Source organism: Choloepus didactylus, chromosome 3 (genome assembly GCF_015220235.1).
Source record: "Choloepus didactylus isolate mChoDid1 chromosome 3, mChoDid1.pri, whole genome shotgun sequence".
Classification (NCBI taxonomy): Eukaryota; Metazoa; Chordata; class Mammalia; order Pilosa; family Megalonychidae; genus Choloepus; species Choloepus didactylus.
The window spans coordinates 140,626,225-140,646,935 of record NC_051309.1 but is presented as its reverse complement, the minus strand read 5'-3'; the positions used below and the strand labels follow the sequence as shown (position 1 = coordinate 140,646,935).

General features: G+C 38.4%; 1 long non-coding RNA gene across 1 annotated transcript in view; it reads right to left on the bottom strand.

Moving 5' to 3' along the window:
* LOC119528819 overlaps positions 1-20,711 on the bottom strand; it is a 47,487-nt gene that overhangs the window by 3,807 nt on the left and 22,969 nt on the right. The window contains exon 4 of the long non-coding RNA XR_005215768.1: positions 4,157-4,334. This is a non-coding gene — a long non-coding RNA (uncharacterized LOC119528819). The remainder of the gene's footprint in view (positions 1-4,156; positions 4,335-20,711) is intronic.

Below are 20,711 nucleotides of genomic sequence, written 5' to 3'. Positions count from 1 at the left end.
TCAAAATCAGTTTAGGCTTGGTCAGTTCTAAGGCATAATTCCCCTCTAGCTGTGGATCTGTTAACCTAGAACAAGTTATGTGCTTCCAATATACAAAGGAGAGACATTCATAGGATAAACATTTCCATTGCCATAAGGAGAAACAGTAAGGAAAACAGGGTTAACAGGAGCAAAACAGTTCCTAAAACCCACAGGACAAAGTCCATTAGATTTCAAAGTCCGAGAGTCATTTACAGAACAATGTTGCATCCTTGGGGCTTGAGAGAGTGGGAGCCTAACCCTTCCCAAGGGCCTTTTCTGCAGCCCGTTCCTCTCCAAACACTTAGGTGAGTGCTCCAACATTTCCACACATTGGGGAGACCACCTTCTCGGCCCCACCCTCCTCAAACATCGGGGCAGCTCCCGGATTCCCTTCCATCTCCAGGTCACACGCTCAACCCCTTCAGAACAGTGTGGTGGCAGCCAGGCTCTCCCCAATTCCCTGGGAATGTGCTCCAACCTCTTTGGGACCTGAGGTGGCAAAACTCTTCCAGAGCATCGAGGCGGAAAGCCCGCCCTCGACCTCCAGGGCAAACTCACCCTTTCCATGCATGTGGGCTGCTCCGCTCTCCCAGCCCTAAACCTCTTGACTCCAGACCTCAACCTCCATGGCTCTGTCTTTGAAGAGATTTTTCCTTTAATTTTTTCCTTGTCTGTCTCCTCCAGTCCAGACCGGCAATGGCTCCGTCTATAAAGATCTCGCAAAAATTCTGTTGGCTTTGCATGAAGCATGCAGGGGTCAAAGCCATCAGACAATAGGAGTTTCCACAAATCCTTTCTGCTTAACTCCTTATCCAATCTTGGCTTGTCCTCAGGTTGGGCTGTAGCTTCTGGGATTCTACCCACTGGAAGCCCGTAATTTTCCAAGCCATCAACTTCTGGTTTCTTTGAACCCGAGTTCAGTTCTAAGTTTATCTCTCTCTGCTCACATTTTACTATAAGCTGCAAGGAGAAGCCAGGATACGTCCTCCACACGTAGTCTGGAGATCTCCTCAGCTAAGTATTCCAAGTTGTTGCTTCCAGATTCTTCCTTCCATCTGACACCAGGACTCAATTTTGCCAAATTCTCTGCCACTTTAAAACAAGGATCGCCTTTCTTCCAGTTTACAACACATTCATCATTTCTGTTCAAGTCCTCATCAGAAGTATCTTTAGAGTCCATATTTCCACAAACAGTCTCTTTAAAGCAGTTTTGGCCTTTTCTATCAAGCTCCTCACAACTCTTCCAGAAATTCCCCCTTATCCATTTAAAAAGCCATTCCAACATGTTTGGTATTTGCAAACTCAGCAGCAAAAGCACCCCACTTCTCTGGTACCAAAATCTGTCCTAGTTTGCTAATGCTGCAGAATGCAAAACACCAGAGATGGATTGGCTTTTATAAAACGGGGATTTATTTCGCTACACAGTTACAGTCTTAAGGCCACAAAGCGTCCAAGGCAACACATCAGCAATCGGGTACCCTCACCGGAGGATGGCCAATGGCCTCCGGAAAACCTCTGTTAGCTAGGAAGGCAGCTGGCATCTGCTCCAAAGCTCCGGCCTCAAAACGGCTTTCTCCCAGGACGTTCCTCTCTAGCAAGCTTGCTCCTCTTCAAAACATTACTCCCAGCTGCACTCTCTTTCCTCTTTGAGTCAGCTCATTTATATAGCTCCACCGATCAAGGCCCACCCCGAATGGGTGGGGCCAAGCCTCCATGGGAACATCTCATCAAAATTATCACCAACAGCTGGGTGGGGCACATTCCAAGCAAATCCAACCATCACCAAAACGCCTGCCCCACACAAGACCACAAAGATAATGGCATTTGGGGGACACAATACACTCAAACCGGCACAACAATGAACCAGATGATAAAGTCATCAAAGAATAATGGGATATGGTCAAGAGAGTCTGGAAGGTGTTAATTAATAGGAAAAATATTAGGTGATAAAGTCTAAAGATGTAAGTGCAATGGATAAAGGTGTTTTATTTTAATATGTAAAGAAAGATAAATGGACTGGTAGGAGCAATAGGAGGTACCTAATCCACCCACAGGTCCTGAGGAAAATGAGGAGTGAAAAAAAAAGACTCTTCCATTTGAAAGAACTTCCAGAAAAGCAGTTTCCTCAGGGAACAGCCAAGTTTCAATTAGAGGAGAAAAGGGAAGCAAATATTCAGAGCAGAATCTGGGACACAGGAAAGTTTGCTGATAGCAAACCAGGAATTCCAGAGAGGGCAGTGGAGGAGTCTGAGAGTACTTACACTCTCAAACTTGCTTCCTTAGAAGCATGGGAGATGGAGTCAGACTTGGGGGATGTGGAAAGCAGTGTCGAGATCAGGAAGGTAGGACGATGATCTGGTAGGTTTGGACTCCTTGTGCTGACTGAGGCAACTTGTATATGGAATGTACTGGGAGTAGTCCTGGAAGGCTGGAGGAAGGTGAGTAGCCAATGCCATCCAGAGTATTTAGCCAGGAGGTGTCTGGGCCTGGGCAATGGAATAGGACCTTCTTGGGGGACAGCTCATTGTAAGTCGTTCAATGAACAGGGCTGGTTGGGAGAGGAGCTGTCTCTTTGGGAGCCCTAGTTGTTGAAAATTCCAGACGCTGGGTTCCCTTCATTGTAGTATTGCCACAGCCTGTGCTCTAGTGAGACCACCAGTTGCTCCCCCCAAGTGGGAGGTGCAGACTGAAGAGCCATCATCTGCTTCAAGGCAGAAAGTTTCATGGAAGCTGAAAAATGAGGTCAGGTGAGGAGTTAGGGCCACCAGTCTCTCTTTTTCCTGGAGAAAGTTTAGACAGATAACTGATAGACAAATAGACATAGATGATTGACAGATGGATAAATAGAAGAATGATAGGTAATAAATAAGAGAAGGAAAGAGAAGAGAAGGATAGAGAGAAAAAGAAAAGAGAGAAGATTAAAAAGAGGAGAGAGGAGAGAGAAAAGAAAAGAGAGGTAAGTAAGATTGGGGTAACCCTTTGACTGATAAATACCTAGGTATTCTTTGGAATAATCCAGTACTATGAAAAGGATACTCTTATTTAGAAACCTAATTAGCAAAATTAAAGCTCATTTCCTAACTCCCCAACTTCCACATCCAAAAAAAACTCTGTACAGCCCCCAGAAAAATGTGGGTTTAAAGTAGGAAAGGCCTAAAGGAGGACACTCTGGAATTGTCCAAACTTCTGAATCAGAACTGTTCTTAAAGACCCTGGGGTGAAAGAATCAGTTTGGCAAAAAAGCCATAGCCCTAGTCCAAAGACCTCTTTTATAGAGAGGGTAAACCCTGATCTCGTCAGGGAAATGTGGCTCTTAAATCAACCCACTGTAACAAAGAGAAACCAGCATTGTCTCTCAGAAAGAATCAGTCAATGGAGTGGGGCAGGTCAAAAAGGGAGTCAGAAGCAGAGAATAAAGGGCCACTGCCTATGTAGCCCTCACTTAAAATTCCTGTTGTGAGTTTCCCTCGTTGACCTATAAGATTCCCCCTACTCTTCCTTTAAATAAGCACTTTTGGTTTTGTTCTTGGTTATAGAGCCTGTGTGACATTCCAGAGACTCAGCTGAGAAACATAGAACCTAGACCATTTGTTCTCAAACTTTAATGTACATAAGAAATACACAGAGTAGAATCATCATAAATGTTTATAAATATATGAAAGATATATATATTTTTTCAAGCTTTGTCTGTTTTATTTCATTACATTAATTTAAGCAATAAAGCAAAACAGTAACCTGTTTTATTAATAAAGATCAAGGAGAGCCTCTCATTCCCAAAAGGGACCAAAAGAATGTTTCTTCACATATATGCATGACATTTCAATCATTATGCCTGTAAGTACTGTGAATAAAAGGAAACTGTAGTGGTTTACTAAAATTACAAATCCAAGTTAACTTAGCCTTAGGCTTCCAATATTATAGTTTCAAGCTCTAGTAACATCTATTCCTTCTACAGTGGTCCACAATGACTATGCATTTAACATTCTTGCACCTGATGTAATATACATTTATGATGATTCTAATCTTGTATACATTTATATATCTTGTATACAAATATACACAAAAGCTCCCAAGACCCATCCCTCTGAGTTGATGATATCAAATACCTTATCAAAATTAATACTCATGTGCTAACCTTGGGGAAGATGTTTTCACTTCCATTTGACAAATGAAGAATCTGAAGCTGAAGAAGGTTAAGCAGCTTGGCCAAGTCACTCCATTAAAGCTGGTCTTCATGCAGGGCATTCGCTACCAGATCCTGTGTTGTATATGCTTACTGTACACCACCCTGTCCACTTAACCAGAGGAGTTTTCTGCAATTCAAAAGAAAAGGAGTTATTTTTTAAAGCTGGTTTGTTTTTGGAAACTTCTTTCTCCAAATCTAAGTTACTTTCTTATTAAACACCGCTCCCATACCCACAACAACACTCCCCCACTGCCACATACACATACAGAATATTTTTCACTTTTTAAAGCTGGCATGGAAGTCATCTAAGAAAAATGGAAACATATATATATTTTTTAACTCTACGGCATTTCAAAGAAAGTTAAATTACCAAAAAAACAAAGTGTTGAAATCATTCCTCCAGGGCACAAAATTATTTACATAGCTACCACAATTTTAAACCAATTTCACATATGATGGCTTTTGTTCCATTAAAACAAAACAAAACAAAACAAACAAAAAAAAAAACCAAGTAAAAAAAAAAACCTCTCCTGACCTTTTCAGGTTCATTGTTCCTTGATTAGTCAATCCAAAGGAAGCATTCCAGGCTTGTTGTACAATAGTTCCACTCTGTATTCCAAAATAGTTATATGGTACGACACCACTGAACTATATTTACTTACAGTAATTAGGTTACAACCACTTTAGGGACCATACAGACTTGTAATCCCACCAGTGTTCCAATTAGAATTTTGTCTTCTCCAGTCACCTCTCAAATCTCTGTTTCTGTAATCTATCCTCTTCTTTCTACCTGCCCCAGGCTTCTCATGCCTATCTAAATGTACTATTGATTACCTTATTTCACTCAGTCTACTTCTTTAATGTGCCCTCTAGATCTCTCTTCTAACGTGAATAAGCATTACTTATGCTTTCTTCAACCATCTCCCAACTGCCCACATTTGACTGTTCTGTATTCAAAGCCTTTATTCAATAACCTCCTGTCAGGTGAAAGCCATCTAATCGTCCCACTCTGCCATCCCTCTTCATGGTTTTCCGTAGTCCTGAAGGATACCTTCCATTTGCCTCAACTGATTTAGACACAGACTCACTGTCTTTCTCTGCCAACATCCTGGGACAATCCTCTGCACTCGGTCACCCTCTGTCATCTTTGGGAACATCCACACTCACTGATGACCCTGTGAGCATACAAGCCTTCCTCCTCTTCAATTCCAGCAAGCTCCACCTTCACTCCATCTCAGCCACCTTTCAGTGTAGTCAAACTTTAGTTTTCCTTATCAACCATACTGCCCCATTTCTAAGATCCCAAACTGAAATTCTATTCACTCTTTAGGACCATAGTTTGCCATCTTCCCAACCTTCCCATTCTTTCACTCCTACTGCCCTTTGACCTTCATAATGGCCCTAAATTCCATAGTCTATCTCAGTTGAGTTTGACTTGCCTATCCAACCCAGTCCAATGCTCAGAAAATTCATTATCTCCCTAAAATCCCCACTCCTTAGCCTCCTACTCTTCCCACTTTGTCCTTCACTGTCTCTCTTTCCCCTTATTTACCAAACTTATCTATTCCCTTGCCTCCACTTCATCCACTTATTCTTTAATTCCCTGAAATGTGGCTTCTACACGCACTGGTATGCTGATGCTACTTTCTCTCCCACTTTGCTGAAGTTCATCTAATCTCCCCACCACCAAAAGTTTCTCACTCTCTCTCCCTTTCTGAGACACATGCTATCCTGTACCTGTGCTTTCTCTTTCTTCTTCTGGGTCTTTCTCCTCTTACCCTAAGTCTCCAAAGCTTGGTGTTTTCCAAGATTATATTCTCATCTGTTTTTCACCTTATATATTATTTCTCTCACAAATCTAATCTACTCTTCATTTTCTCATGTAGTAAGACTTCTAGTTGAAGACAGACTAACCCAAGTTCTGTCATTTACTAGCACAGAATCTGGTACATAGTAAGTCCTCTGAATGTGATAATGATGAATGAACTGTGAGAACATGAGCAAACTGATCAACTTCTCTGGATACAAGTTTCATGGTATTGTTATGTACATTAAATGCTGTGGTATGGAAAGAACCTTATCTATGGACCAGAAAATAGCAGGTATATAATAAACAGTTATTCCCATCCCCTATTTCCTGCACTAATGACTCCCAATTCTAAATCTGTAAGCTAGACTATTTCCCAAACCAATTCGTCTCTCCCCTTCCCGAATTCTGTAATAACACCACCATTCTCCAACTTATCAATGCTCCAAACTATAAAATTATCTTTAATTCTTTTGTTACACCTTCCACATATCCCACTGCTAAATCCAAAGACTCTACTTCCACAATGAATGTCCTTCGATAACCTTTCTACTTCTACTGCCAACCAGCACTGGCTCTTGTCAAGAGCTCCACAATAGCTTCTTTAGTGGCTGTTCATTTTTAGTCTCTTTCCATTTCAATACTGCAATGTTCACCTTCCTAAAAAAAAAAAAAAAAAAAAAAAAAAAAAAAAAAAAAAAAAAATCCCTGATTATTTTACTTCTCTACTGAAAAGCCTACAATAGATCCCTCTTGCTTACTGAGTAGAGCAGACTCTTTAGCCTGGCAACCAGAGCCCTCCACAATATGAACAGATGTGTTATTGCATGTTTTCTGAACACATCATGTAATTCTCACCTGCATGTCTTTGATCATACACTTCCTTTTGCCTGTAGAGCTTCATCTCCAACTGCAGCTATAGGAAATCTAGCCAACTCTCAAGGCCCACCTCAAATCTGCTAGAAAGTCTTAACTGATTCTCTAGGTTGGACTTAGTTGCTCTTTTTTCCTGTACTTCCTCAATATTTTTGTTTCTTTGTGGCTCTTGTCTTATTTTATTGTAATTAAGAATTTATATATGTGCCTACTCCACAATGTAATAAGCTGCTTGAAACAGGGATATGTCATTAATTTTTATATCCCCGAAGGAGCTGTCAAAATTCTTTGCATACAAAAAAGGCTATCTATAATCATTTGCTAAATTGATGTACATATCTTTAAGAAATCACACAGTAGAATTTGCCTTTTTAAAATTGTTCATTATGACCATTTGTCTATGTAGACAAAGCATGGCTTCTTGGTGACGTATTTCTTAGAAATTGACAGAAAGGCCTTAGAAGACAGATATTTATCATAGCTTTGAAATATCTCCCCACCTTCTTCAGTCTCTCCCTCAAATTACATTGATAACTGAGCTTAAGGATGAAATGATCAATTTAGAGAAAAATAATTGTTTCAATCTTCTTTCCTAGTTAAACAGACAATAAAATATCTCCCCCTCTGAAGAGCCTAGTGTACAAGACATGAAGAATGTGCCACTTCAGAAACAGCAATGGCAGGGATAATTTGTCAAGGCTTTAGAATGCCTTGTAAAACCCACCCTGGACTTTCAATCATTACAGTTAGCAAGTCCCAGAGCTACATGATGCAGCAGAAAGAGCTTTGGACTTATCCCAGCTCAGCCACTGAGAGGCCAAGAGACTTTGTCAAAATCACTTCTGGCTTTCAGCCTCAATTTCCCCATCATAAAATAAGGCAGTTAACACACTGGGTGATCTCCAAGGTTCCTCCCTCTCTGACTCTAAGATATAAGGTGCCTCTGTGTCTGCAGTCATTTGCAGCAGTACAGCAAGGGGACAAAGAATCTGAGCACTACAGAGAGATTGTGTTAGTCTAAATCCTGGCTTAGCCTCTCCTGCTGTGTGGCATTGAAGAAGATACAGACCCTCTCTGTTCTCAGTCACTCATCTGTAGAAAGGTTATGATGGTGATAATAATAACAGGAACTACTTCAGAGAATTCTTGAAAGGATTAAGAGAAAAGTATAAATTGCTTAACACAATCCCTGGGGCATAGCAAGCACTTGATGAATTTAGTGATTATTAACTTAAATGGGGTCTATTTTCAAAAACAGGAAATGTATCCTGGAGAACACTAAGTGAACCACCCTCTGCAGGTATGTGCTCAAGTATGTCAATAGACATGAGGCAGCCAGGAAATGGCCCTGGATTTCCAAAGGCACATGTCACAAACTGGTAGTACATAGCTGTATGCCTTATGAATGTATTTTCTTGGTAGGAGTGGTGTTGTTTTGTTGAAGTAGTTTTCAATATTTAAAAATCAGAGTTTCACATTTCTGGCTTCTTTGCAAAAATGGGGTATCTGGCAATAGTGAGCCTGCATTCCTGCACAGCATCAATGACTAGAGCTTCCCCTTAAAATTCCCATCATTCCTTAATGTCCTCCACCCAGTCAACTCCACGGATTTACGCAATATGCCTTGCCCATCCCTGTCCTATGGGAAGAGGATAGCTATTCTTCTCCATTAAAGAAAATCCATACTTTCTCCACCATATGTAGAGTTTAAAATGAATCAATACACAGAGGAAAATGTAGCTAAAATATGGAGTCAGAGGGAGCCCTAATTATATCACTTGGGCCCTGGATCTAGCCCTCCCTGAAACCTATATATCCTTAGACCACCCAGTTAAATGGGTATTAAATTCCCTTTTTAGCTAAGGTAGCTTTATTTGGGGTTTTGTCCTTTTCTACCAAAAGACTTGGAACCAATTCTAGGCTAGGGTGGCCAGCTCATCCTGGTTTTATCACAGAAAAGTCCAACATCCCTAGAAACCTCTCTGTTTCAAACTGCCAAACTGGGACAGTTGATCACTTTTCCATGATAGAGTTGTGATCCAAAGTCAATTCCTTTCATCAGAGTTCTCCACATCTCCCACTTTCATTTCCCCAAACTTTATCATGTTACCAAAAAATAATGACACAGATACATCCCAAAGCAATTTGGGCAGAAAATAAAAATATATTTGCAGGGCACCCCCTGAGGAACTGGGGGGAAATGCAGAAATATTAGACTTTCCCACAAGGATTATTACTGATATTCTCACAAACATCGAGGACTAAAAATTTAGTAGGCCAAGCCCTCAATCTTGGGGCTTGCCCTTATGAAGCTTGTTAACTGCAGAGGAGAGGCTAAACCTACTTGTAATTGTGCCTAAGAGTCTCCCCTAGAGAACCTCTTTGTTGCTCAGATGTGGCCTCTCTCTCTCTAGCTAAGCCAACTCGGCAGGTGAACTCACTGCCCTCCCCCTACATGAGACCTGACTCCCAGGGGTGTAAATCTCCCTGGCAACGCGGGATGAGCCTGGACCAGGCATCATGGGAGTGAGAAATTCTTCTTGATCAAAAGGAGGAAGAGAAATGAAACAAAGTAAGGTTTCAGTGGCTGAGAGATTTCAAATGGAATTGAGAGGTCACTCTGGTGGGCATTTTTATGCACTATATAGATATCCCTTTTTAGGTTTTAGTGTATTGGAATAGCTAGAAGTAAATACCTGAAACTATCAAACTGCAACCCAGTAGCCTTGACTCTTGAAGACAATTGTAGAACAATGTAGCTTACAAGGGGTGACAGTGTGATTGGGAAAACCCTGTGGATCACACTCTCTTTATCCAGTGTATGGATGGATGAGTAGAAAAATGGGGACAAAACCTAAATGAAAAATAGGGTGGAACAGGGAGGTGGAATGTTTTAGGTGTTCTTTTTCACTTTTTTTATTTTTATTTTTATTTTTTTTTTGTAGTAATGACATGTTCAAAAATTGAATGTGGTAATGAATGCACAACTATATGATGGTACTGTGAACAACTGATTGTACACTGTGAATGTATGGTAAGTGAATATATCTCAATAAAACTGAACTAAAAATAAATTAACTAATTAATTAAAAATAATGGTACAGATCTTAGTTTCTAATGCCACTCTCTAATAAAATGAACCAGGGCTCCTTGGAGAAATGGCTGATCTGGGACTGGGGCAGAGAATATACAATATGAGCCTGGAGCATCTTGTAGAAACAGAAAGTAAGGAATTGCTCAAAAACCAAAAATAATAGGAACACATTAAAGAGACATAGGAGCCAACTGAAAGAACTCCCAATGGCCAAGGCCAAAACAATTTGAACAAAAAAACAAATAGCATAGTATTAGATTATAACCCAAAGTGTAAAATAAATAGCCATGAGTCCATACTGATGTAAATAACTTATTGAACAATAAATAAATGGGGAGAAGAGGCCATCCCCTTACAGAAGAATTCCAAATAATTGTATGTAGATACTACCTCCAGGAGGTGAAACTTAACTCTGCTCTCCACCCTGCCACCCACCACCTGAGAGGGGGCGATGCATAGTGACTTGCTTCTGAAGAACAGAGTATGAAAAAGGAGGAAAAAAGTAACTTTACAGCAGAGAAAACTGATTGCTTTGGCTAGGTAATCAAGGTAAACACCAACAGTGCAGGCGTTATGTTGACAGAATGTAACCTTACTATGATGTGATGAGAATGGCACTTCACCTCTGTGATCTTCCTCCCAAAGACCCATGATCTGTGTCTAACTGTGAGATAAACATTGAAGAAACCCAAATTGAGGAACATTCTGCAAAAAAAACCTGACCAATACTCAAAACTCTCAAGGTCATCAAGGACAAAGGAAAGTCTGAGAAACTATCACAGACCAGAGAAGGCTACGGAGATGTGGCAACTAAATGTAAAGTGTCCTGGATGGGATCCAGGACTAAAACAAACAAACAAAACAAAAAACAAAAAAGAACAGTAAGGAAAAAACTAGTGAGATATGAGTAAAGCATCAAGTTTAGTTAAGAGCGATGTACCAATGTTGATTTCTTAACTGTGACCAATGTACATGGTAATACGGGATGCTAACAATAGGGGAACCTGAGTGAGGGGTATATGGGAATTCTCTATACTATCTTTGGAAATCTAATACCATTCTAAAATGCAAATTATTTTATTTTAAAAATAATGAAGTAGCTCACATTCTAAAGGAGGGCCCTCTGTGAACAATGACATAGCTTCATCCATTTCAAAACTCAACATTTTAAAAATGCACTTTAGAAAAAATGGATTTTTCGTGTTTTATACATTTTCTTTATAAAGTAACAAACAGCCCAATGTCATCTGTCTGGACACCTTTCCCCAGTATAAATGAAAGTTAGTTGTACCACAAGATTTGATTGACCTATTTAGAATTTTGGTTCTCCCAATTGTTCATTAAACTTACAAACTAAATTAATGCTTGTTCTTACATGTCTTAGCAGAACAAATTAATACTACCTGAACAAATTAATAACCTCTGCTCCTAACTCTTGTGAATTTGGCAGGTACTATCCCTTCAGTTTCTAAAGCCTGTACACAGGGGACTCTTTGGGTAGGAATATTTCTCCTATCAGTACACAGATTGAGTTATGCTTAATGAGTGTTAGAAGAATGGCCCTAGAGGAAGAGCGACCTCATCACACCTTGTTGTCAAAGCAATGAGAAGCTGGCCCCAGGCCCTAGTAAGAGAGTTAGAATGAAACATGAAAAGCAAATCCTCACCATAAGAAAGCAACTCATTCACTCAACAACACTTTTCTTAACTCCTGAGCTAAGTACAGAAATGACAGGTCCTGAAGGGCTTCCATTCCTGCTTCAAGGGCAAAATAGCAACATGTTGTTAAACAGAAGGTACAGAGATGTTAAGCAGATGAAGTTGAGAAGTTCTTGAAATACACAATTGGGTATTCAACTAAGACATCAGAAGCGGTGAGTAGTAGGAGTAAATATCTGTTACATGAACAAACACTGGTATGTGCCTCCCACTGACTGCCTCCTCTGTGTCCAATAGAGGATGCGTAAGTGATTAAGACGTAGTTGATACCCTCAAAGCACTTGCTCTCCGGTGACTGGGATAAGAGAAGTATGCACAAGGTAGATGGTAATGTATGCCCCAAGAAAAGTACAAAGTGATCCTGGAGCTCTAAGAGGAAGGCAATAAATCTACCTAAGGATAGGAAAGTAGATAGCATTTTGAGATAGCTTGAATTATGGTACAACTACACAGGTTTGGATGGAAGCATTACAGGCAAAGGGACAACTTCAGCAAAATCACTCAGTTTTTCCTGTTTGCTCCATATGTCTGTAAATAAGGCTTGGGAAATGTAACTTTAAAAAATAACCGTGATAGGGGCTTAATCTAGGGGAGAATGTGGGATGAGGAGCAGGATATTTATATGCTCTTAACCTACTTCCATCAGACTGCTGCCTCATGTCTATTGACATACTTGAGCACATACCTGCAGAGGGTGGTTCACTTAGTGTTCTCCAGGATACATTCCTGTTTTTGAAAATAGACCCCATTTAAGTTAGTAATCACTAAATTCATCAAGTGCTTGCTATGCCCCAGGGATTGTGTTAAGCAATTTATACTTTTCTCTTAATCCTTTCAAGAACTCTCTGAAGTAGTTCCTGTTATTGTTATCACCATCATAACCTTTCTACAGATGAGTGACTGAGAACAGAGAGGGTCTGCATCTTCTTCAATGATCATTCAGAATGCAGACTCCTGGTTTCTCCAAGTATACAGCCCCTTTGGAACAAGAAGATCTCGTCCAGCTGGTGCATCGCTGTAACTGGTATTCTGGATCACCTTCTGGTTTTTATCTAGTGTTTTTCACAGAGGTGTTTTTTCATCCTGTCTCACCTAGCCGCCATCTTAGTTTTCCTCTTAGACAGACTTTTATATTGAGCTTCATAGCAGTATTTTTCACAATAGCCAAAATGTAGAAGCAACCCAAGTGTCAACCCACAGGTGACTGGATGAACAAATGTGGTCTCTCCATACAGTATAATATTATTCAGCCATAAAAAGGAATGAGGCTCTGATACATGCTACAAATGGGAGAACCTCAAAAAATTTATGCTGAGTAAAATAAGCCAGACATGAAAGGACAAATGTTATATGATTCCACACATATGAAATATCCAGAATAGGCAAATCTGTAGAGACAGAAAGAAGACTAGAGGGTACCAGGGGCTTGGGGAGGGGCAATGGGGAGCTATTACACAATGGGTTCAGAGTTTGTGTTTGGGGTGATGAAAAAGTTTTGATAGTGGATGATGGTGAGGTCAGCACAAAATTGTGAATATAGATTCACTAATTATACACTTACATGATTAAAATGGAAAATTGTATGTGATTATATATATTACCACATATACATGGTAACATACATTACTATATATAATGTATATGACCATGCATGTATAACATATATATATATATTACCACAAAAAAATTTTTTTAAAAAATTAAATGCCTTTGAGGGGCAGATGCATATAATATGCAATGTCCCCTTTGTAGTTTTCTACCAGATGTGCATTACCTGAATCTAATCATGATGAAACATCAAAAAAACCCAAACTGAGGAACATACTGTAAAATAACTGGCCATGTTATTCAAATAAGTCAGTTATAAAGACAAAGAAAGGTGAGGAGCTCTTCCAGATTAAAGGAAACCAAAGAGACAAGACAGCTAAATGCAACACATGATCTTGGACTAGATTGTGAATTGGAGGGGAAAAAAATACTAGAAAGGGTATTATTGGAACAACTGATAAAATTGGAATATAGAGTGTAGATTAGGAATAAAAGTATTATATCCATGTTAAATATTCTCAATTTCATAACTACTGTCATATAAGTACAGTTTCATAACTGTACTTATGGTTACTTAAGAAAATATCCCTGTTATTCTTGTAACTTTTCTATAGTTTTAAATTATTTCAAAATAAAAACTTTTTCAAAGTAAAGGCCCTAGAAAACACTAAAATAAAAAAATTTCATGAATAAAAGTTTCATAGCCAAGTTTTACATATTAATGTTCAAATATTTTCTATATAGCTATAAATTATTATTTATATAGTAATTGAAACTTTAGGATCTTCTTTATTACTTAATATTGTTTTATTTAAATATTTCTACATTTCAACATGGTCTACATATCATCATTTTAATAATTGTATAGATCGCTATCATTTAATCATTCTTCTATTATTAGACATTGCTATTATTTCCAGTTTTCACAATTATATTATCACCATTATGAACATACCTCTAAAAATTACTTTATTTCCTTTGAGAATACCTAGGGGACTTAGAAGAATTCTATAGAACAAGATCTAAAAAGAGGACTGTTCTCTCTTTTAAATGTTCAAAATTACATGATTGAGATCCACTTATTCTGGAAGACACTTCTGAGTAGTCTCCAATCTCTAAAATTACTCACCAGCACATTGGTACCATCGCTAGACAATAGCGTTCAGACAGACAGACAGACAGACACACACACACACACACACACACACACACACACACAGCATTCACCAAGCCCAAGGAGCAAACCATCAGGGAAAGAAAAGGACATACAAAGGGCTAAACTGACAAACTATTGCCTTGTTGATTCACCACCAACCCAGCCGGAAAACTATTCTCATTAAAACAAAGCACAGCAGATCAAACTTGCCCATGTTCAAATGACAAGTGTTAGTAAATGTGTCTAATTCTCCCAGAATTTTCAAGATTTTAATATAGAAACTGGTTAATTAAAAAAAAAAAAAGACATGTACTTGGACTTAAAGGTGCCTGGGGATCATGAGCATAAAACAACTGAAGAATAACTTTTATGTAATGATAATTATGTCAGGCTAAAGACCAACATGAGTTAATGTTTGTAAACAAGGAATAGTAACTAATAATTTCAGCGATTAGGAAGTGGTTTGTAAAGGATAAGAAGAAGAGCATGGGACTTTGTGAAAAATGTATTTCTGTTTTTAAGAAAGTATATATACACACACACTAGGTGTGTCTCTGCTAGGAACTGAAAAAGGTGTGAATACATATGAAATGTAAGCATTTGAATTCTTACTGATGCACATTTATGAACGAAGGCAAAGATTTCAAAAAGATGCCTACAATAAACCAAATTCAACAGCAAATTAACCACATGACAAAGCGGGATTTATCCCAGGAGTGCACAGGTGATTCAACAAAAGAAAATCAATTCATGTAATGCACTACATTAATAGAATGAAGGGGAAAAAAGCCACATGATTATCTCAATTGATGCAGAAAAGGCATTTGACAAAATCCACACCCTTTCTTGAAAAAAAAACACACAGAGAAATAGGAACAGAAGGAACTTCCTCAACATGATAAAGGGCATATATGAAAAACCCACAGCTAACAACATACTCAATGGTGAAAGACTTAAAACATTCCCCTTAAGATCAGGAGCAAAACAATGATGCTCACTTTCACCACTGCCTTTCAACATTGTATTAGAAGTACTAGCCAGAGCAGTTAGATAAGAAAAAGAAAGAAAAGGCATCCAAATTGGAAAGGAAGAAGTAAAACTATCTCAATTCACAGGTGATGTGATCTTATATATAAATAACCCCAAAGAATCTACTGGAGAGCTACTAGAGCTAATGAATGAATTCAGCAAAGTTGTGGGGTATAAGATCAATGCACAAAACTCAATGGTGTTTCTTCACACCAGAATGAACAATCACAAAGGAAATCAAGAAAACAATTCCATTTACGATAGGAACTAAAGAATAAAATATCTAGGAATAAACTTAACTAAGGATACAAAGAACTTATACATACAGAAAGAAATTTTAAAAAATCATGCTGAAAGAAATTAAAGAAAATTTTAATAAATGGAAAAATATTCTGTGCTCAGGGATTAGAAGACTTCATATCATTAAGATGTCAACACTACCCAAAGCGATTTACAGATTCAATACAATCCCAAACAAAATTTCAACAGCCTTCTTTTAAGAAATGGAAAGGCAATTGTGAAATTTATGTGGAAGGTCTAAAAGTCCTGAATAACCAAACCCATTTTGAAAAAGAAGAAAAAGCTGGAAACTCACATTTCCACATTTTAAAATTTTATTACAAAGCTACAGTTATCAGAACAGTATGGTACTGGCACAAGGACAGACATATAGACCAATGCAATAGAATTTAGAGTGCAAAAATAAGCCCATACATCTCTGGCCAATTGATTTTTTTGTTGTTGTTTATTAGAGAAGTGATGGGTTTAAAGAACATTCATGCATAAAATATAGGATTCTCATAGAACACTCTATTATTAACACCTTGCATTGGTATGGGACCTTTCTTATAATTGATGACAGCATGTTTTTATAATTGTACTACTAACTATAGTCCATGGTTTAACTTAGGGTTCACTATTTGTGTAGCATAATTCCATGAATCTTTCAAAAATTTTTATTCTGTTACCATGTATACAATTTAACATTTCCCCCTTTTAATCACATTCAGATATATATTTCAGTGCTATTAATTATATTCACAGTGTTGTGCTACCATCACCACCATCCATTACCAAAACATTTTCATCATTCCAAACAGGAACCCTGTACATTTTAAGCCTCAAATTCCCCCATTCCCTATCCCCACCCTGTCCCCTGGTAACCTAAATTCCAGATTTTGACTATAATTTTGCTTATCCTAATTGTTTTGAATCAGTGAGATCATACAATGATAGTCCTTTTGTGTCTGGATTATTTCACTTACATGATGTCTTTGAGGTTAATACATGTATCAGGACTTCATGCCTTTTTACAGCTGAGTAATATCCCATTTTTTGTGTGTATATATGTGTATGTATATATATATATACACATATACATACACACACACACACACACACACACACACACGTATATACCACATTTTATTTATCCATTCATGGGCTGATGGACACTTGGTTACTTCCATCTTTTGGCAATTATGAATAATGACCCTAAGAACATCAGTGTGCAGATATCTGTTCAAGTCCCTGCTATCAATTCTTTGGGGTATATACCAAGTAGTGGGATTGCCAGGTAATCTGGTAGTTCCATACTTAGCTTTCTGAGGGACCACCAAACACTCTTCCACAGTGGCTGCACCACTTTACATTGCCATCAGAAATAAATGAGTGTTCCTATTTCTCCACATCCTCTCCAAGATTTGTTATATTCCACTTTTTAATAGCCGCCATTCTAATGGGTGTGAACTGGTATCTCATTGTGGTTTGGATTTGCATTTCCCTAATGGCCAATGATGTTGAGCATCTTTTCATGTGCTTTCTGCCCATTTGTATGTCTTCTTTGGAGAAATGTGTATTGAAGTCTTTTGCCCATTTTTTTTATAATTCAGTTTTATTGAGAAATATTCATATACCATACAATCATCCATGGTGTGCAATCAGCTGTTCACAGTACCATTGTATAGTTGGGCATTCATCACCCCAATCTATTTTTGAACATTTTCCTTATACCAGAAAGAATCAGAATAAGAATAAAAAATAAAAATAAAAAAGAACACCCAAATCATCCCCCATCCCACCCTATTTTTCATTTAGTTTTTGCCCCCATTTTTCTACTCATCCATCCATACACTGGATAAAGGGAGTGAGATCCACAAGGTTTTCACAATCACACTGTCACCCCTTGTAATCTACATTGTTATGCAATCATCTTCAAGAGTCCAGACTGCTGGGGTGGAGTTTGGTAGTTTCAGGTATTTACTTCTAGCTATTCCAATATGTTAAAACCTAAAAAGTGTTATCTATATAGTGCATAAGAATGTCCACCAGAGTGACCTCTTGACTCCATTTGAAATCTCACAGCCACAGAAGCCTTATTTTGTTTCATTTCACATCCCTCTTTTGGTCAAGAAGATGTTCTCAATCCCACGATGCTTGGTCCAGATTCATCCCAGGGAGTCATATCCTGCATTGCAGGGAGATTTACACCCCTGGGGGTCAGGTCCCATGTAGGGGGGAGGGCAGTGAGATCACCTGCCAAGGTGGCTTAGTTAGAGAGGGGGCCACATCTGAGCAACAAAGAGGCACTCGGGGGAGACTCTTAGAGGGACAATTATAAGCAGATTTCGCTTCTTCTTTGCAGTAACAAGCTTCATGGGGCAAGCCCCAAGACAGAGGGCTTAGCATGTCAAGCCATCAGTCCCCAGTGTTTGTGAGAACATCAGCAACAATCCAGGTGAGAAAGTCCAACACCTCCACATCCTCCCCCAGCTCCTCAGTGGGACCCCGAATATATATTTTTATTCTCCGCCCAAATTACTTTGGGATGTGTTGCTATGTCACTCTAACCTATACAGACCTGCCATATCTCACTTCCTATTCCAAGTTCCATGTAACTGTGGTGTTTGAACAAACTAACTGTGGAAGTTATATTGTTTAGAAAATATAGATCCTACACCAAATGAACAATTCTTCCCTTGGTCTCACATGGAAGTTGAAGTTTTAACACACAGTCATTTTCAACATTTACCCTTTGTTTTGCTGATTTTTTAATTGGGTTGTTTCTCTTTTGGTTGTTCAGTTGAAGAATTTCTTTATAGGCTAAATGATTTTTGACAAGTGTGCCAAGTTCACTCAATGGGGAAAGAATAGTCTCTTCAACAAATGGTTGAACACTGGATATCCACATGCAAAAGAATAAAAGGGAAATCCTACCCCACAACATATACAAAAATTAACTCAAAATGGATCAAAACCCTAAATATAAGAGCTAAAACCATAAAACTCTTAGAAGAAAACATAGGAAAATACTTTCAGGACTTTCTTTTAGGCAATAGACTCTTAAATTTTACACCAAAAGCAGGAGCAACAAAATTTAAAAAAAATAGATAAATTGGACTTCATCAAAATTTAAAACCTTTGTGTGTAATAGGACATTATCAAGAAAGTGAAAAGACAACAACTAGATGGGAGAAAATATTTGGAAACCATATATCTGATAAGTGTTTAATATACAGAATATATAAAGAACTCCTACAACTCAATAACAAAAGACAAACAATCCAATTTAAAAATGAGCAAAGGACTTTTAGACATTTCTCCAAAGAAGACTCACAAATGGCCAATAAGCACAGGAAAAGATACTCAACATCATTAGCCATTAGGGAAATGCAAATCAAAAGCACAAGGATATACCACTTCACACCCCTAGAAAGGTTATCATTAAAAAAACAGAAAATAATGTTAGTAGGGATGTGGAGATATAGGAACTCTCATACATTGTTGGTGGGAATGTAAAATGTGCAACCACAGTGGAAAACAGCTTGGCATTTCTTCAAAAGTGAAATACAGAATTACCATATGACCCAGCAATCCCACTTCTAGATATATACCCAAAAGAACTGAAAGCAGAGACTTGGAGAGATATCTGTACACTAATGTACATAGCAGCATTATTTGCAATAGTCAAAAGGTGGAAGCCACCCAAGTGTCCATCAACAGATAAATGGACAAACAAAATATGGGATCTCACAAGCCTCCTTCCAGGGGACTGTAATGTACAGACCAAGGTGAAAATAAACAGTTTGCTTTTCAGAAAACAAAGTGGCATAGCCCTGCAATGGAATATTAACAGCCATAAAAAGGAAAGAAATTCTGATAAATGCGACAACATGGCTAAACCTTAAAGACATCATCTTGAGTGAAATAAGCCAGACGCAAAGAACAAATATTGTATGATTCCACTTATATGAAATAACTAGAATATTGAAATTCATAAAGACAGAAAGTAGAGTACAGGTTACCAGGCATAGGGTAGGGGCAATGGATGTTAATGCATAATGGATTCAGGGTCTCTGCGGTAATGGAAAAGTTGTGGTAATGGATGATGGTGGCAGTAGCACTACATTATGAATGTGATTAATGCCACTGAATTGTCTGCTTGAAGGTGGTTAAAATGGGAAATGTTATGTTATATATGTTACAACAAAGTTAAAAAAAAAAGATACCTAACATAATAAGTAATGGGAAAGATCTATTTCTTAATTTTTCAGCTGGTTGCAGGGTAGTATACATTTGTGGAAACTCATCAAACTCTTCCCTTAAGATCTGTGCATTTACTCCATGTAAAGTATACCTCAAAAAAATGCAGTGGAAAGCACACAAAATTGGGCATGAGCAGACACACTCTATGACTAACTAGTTCTGCGAGCTTGAGCAAATTATATAGCCTCAGTTTCCGCATCTGAAAAATAAGGGGATAGAAATAAATGATCTCTAAGTTCCCCACCAGCTTTAAGTGTCTGACAGTTTTTAAATAGTAATTAATTTATGGAAATTATTAATGTGACTTAGGATTTTGACAATTTTAACTGAAAAAGCTTCAGTTACATTAATACATGAATACATTTTCTTTATAAAAAGAAATTCATACGATACAGATAAGGCAAAAGTTCTTCCCAGCCCCCTTCCCATAATCTTCGAGGGGACCTCTCTTGCCAGGTTTTGCTCTCCTGTTCTAGGCGTTTTCTGTTGCTGGGAGGCAGTATGGCCCAGGGGCTAAGCATGAAGACCGTGAGTAAAATGCTGGGCAGGTGCATAGCCCAGCACAACCACTAAACAGCATAGGAACTCGGTGAAGTCTCCCAAACTCCCCATACTTTAGCTTCCCCATCTGAGAACCAGAACAATAACGACAACCACTCATGACAGTGTTGTGAGTACTAGATGTGATGCAAAACATCGCCTGGTACCCAGAAAGTATTGGTTATTACTG